This window comes from Berghia stephanieae, chromosome 15, assembly GCF_034508935.2.
Source record: "Berghia stephanieae isolate SIO BIC M18660-M18661 chromosome 15, UCSD_Bste_1.3, whole genome shotgun sequence".
NCBI classification, from domain to species: Eukaryota; Metazoa; Mollusca; class Gastropoda; order Nudibranchia; family Aeolidiidae; genus Berghia; species Berghia stephanieae.
The window spans coordinates 13,616,522-13,619,142 of record NC_088374.1 but is presented as its reverse complement, the minus strand read 5'-3'; the positions used below and the strand labels follow the sequence as shown (position 1 = coordinate 13,619,142).

At 37.0% G+C, this 2,621-nt stretch overlaps 1 protein-coding gene across 1 annotated transcript in view; it reads left to right on the top strand.

Annotated features, from left to right (window-relative positions):
- Window positions 1-2,354: 2,354 nt before the first annotated feature.
- Window positions 2,355-2,621, top strand: part of LOC144960588 (beta-1,3-galactosyltransferase 1-like) — a 14,653-nt gene continuing 14,386 nt past the window's right edge. Inside the window, exon 1 of the mRNA XM_078893817.1 lies at window positions 2,355-2,425. The gene's annotated coding sequence lies outside the window, so the exon portion shown is untranslated. The remainder of the gene's footprint in view (window positions 2,426-2,621) is intronic.

Below are 2,621 nucleotides of genomic sequence, written 5' to 3'. Positions count from 1 at the left end.
ATGGCTATTACTTTGGCATGTTTCCAAATTTGTGGGTATGTGCCTGATGTCTGTCATAGTATTTGCCAGCCAGTTTATTGTTTCTGGTCCAAAGTCGGTAATCATGTCGAGGTATAACTGATCAATGCCAGCAGTTTTGCCATTTTTCAGAGAGAGAGAGAGAGAGAGAGAGAGAGAGAGAGAGAGAGAGAGAGAGAGAGAGAGAGAGAGAGAGAGAGAGTTAATGAGAGACGAGAAAGAGAGGGAGAGAGTTAGGGAGGAGACAGAGAGAGGGAGTTAGTGAGAGAGGAGGAAGAGAGAGTTTGTGAATAAGGAGAGAGAGAGAGAGAGAGAGAGAGAGAGAGAGAGAGACACACACACACACAGAGAGAGAGACACACACAGAGAGAGAGAGAGTTTGTGAATAAGGAGAGAGAGAGAGAAAGAAAGAAAAAGAGAGAGAGAGAATGAGAGAAGAGAAAGAGAGAGTCAGTGAAAGAGGAGAGAGGAAGAGATAGATTTTGAGAGAGGAGAAAGAGAGAGAGAGAGAGAGAGAGAGAGAGAGAGGGAGAGAGAAGAAAGAGAGAGAGTGTGTGTGTTAGTGAGAGAGGAGACAGAGAGAGAGAGAGAGGGAGTGAGAGATGAGAAAATGAGAGAGTTAGTGAATAAGGAGAAAGAAAGAAAGAGAGAGAGAGAGAGAGAGAGAGAGAGAGAGAGATAGATAGATAGAGAGAGGTTGTTAGTGGGAGACGAGAAAGATAAAGAGAGAGAGTTAGTGAATAAGGAGAAAGAAAGACAGAGAGAGAGAGAGAGAGAGAGAGAGAGAGAGAGAGAGAGAGAGAGAGAGTGAGAGAGAGGAGGGGGGTGTGGAGTTGTTGACTATGGACGAAATACGATTATTTGCATGTCTGAATATTTACCATAATTTTTAATGTCAATAATGTGTTTAGAGCTCTGTTATTTGCTTTATTTTCTCATTGTTACGGTGTCATTGTCCTTTCGTTCTATTTAAACAAAGTACCTCAGTCATTCACTCCTGCTCAAACACCGTATCGCAAGTTACTGTGTTATGACAGGCCAAAATTACGCTTCGTTGTGGTTTTTATTGAACCGTATCACTAGTTACAGCTTTTGAGCAGAATGTGTTCAGGGTAATTTCTCTTGACAGCTCTGTCTTATTCCCGGTTACGGCTTTTGCGCAGGCACCCCTCGATATATATATATATATATATATATATATATATATATATATATATATATGTATATATATATATATATATATATATATATATATATATATATATATATATATATATATATGTATATATATATATATATATATATATATATATATATATATATATATATATATATCAAGAATAAGGCAGGGGGATGGGGGGAGGGGAGGAGATAAAATGAGGATGATGATGAGGCCAATTGATCATTTATTTACGGGATTAGATTTTCATTCTGTTTATTATTATTATTATTATTATTATTATTATTATTATTATTATTATTATTATTATTATTATTATTATTATTATTATTATTATTATTATTATTATTATTATTATTATTATTATTAGACTCTGGTTTATATTATAGTGCCTGTCACAAACTCAGGAAAATCTGAAGTTCAAACCTGCAGAGGGAAATAAAGAAGAGACTGTTCCTGGCAACGGTAGAGTCAGTGCTTCTATATGGAGCAGCGACATGGACTCTTACTAAAGCCCTTGAGAAGCAACTGGACGGCTGCTACACCCGTATGCTGCGGATGGCCCTCAATGTAAGCTGGAAAGAGCACATAACAAATGAAGAGCTCTACAGTGACCTCCCCCAGTGACCTCGAAGATTCAAAAGAGAAGACTGAGACTTGCGGGGCACTGCTGGAGACACAAGGAGGAGATTGCAAGCAGTCTTGTGCTATGGGGGCCACCTGAGCGAACCAGAAGCAGAGGCAGGCAGAATAAAACCTACATTGACTGTCTGCTAGATGACACAGGAATGGACAACACCCGGGAGCTGCGGACGCTTATGGAGGACAGGACAGAATGGCGAAGACTTGTGGCTCAGGTTGGGCGCCCCAAGGGGCGGCCTAAGTAATTAAGTTATATATATATATATATATATATATATATATATATATATATATATATATATGTATGTATATATATATATATATATATATATATATATTAATATATATAATATATATTATATATATGAACTAATACGAGATGGGACGGGATTGGTGAAGATAAAATCGCAGTTCACTACATAACAAAAGCGAACTTATTAGTTTGTTCTTTGGTCCACTTAGTGACATTGTGAACACAAGATGGAATAGAAATCACGCATTGATCACCAGGTACACCAGTAGTAGTGTCAACCTTCAATCCAGTTCTATTCTATAGATATCGGGTGTACATTTATCAATATCCAGGTCAGTATCTATATATTTTTTTCTTTTTCTACAACTAGCAGTTATTCGATAATGATACTAATAATAATTATGATAATGCTGCTGCTGCTGCTGCTGCTACTACTACTACTACTACTACTACTACTACTATCGTATGACTACTACTACATATTATACTACTCTATACTGCTACTACTTTACTACTACTACTACTTAC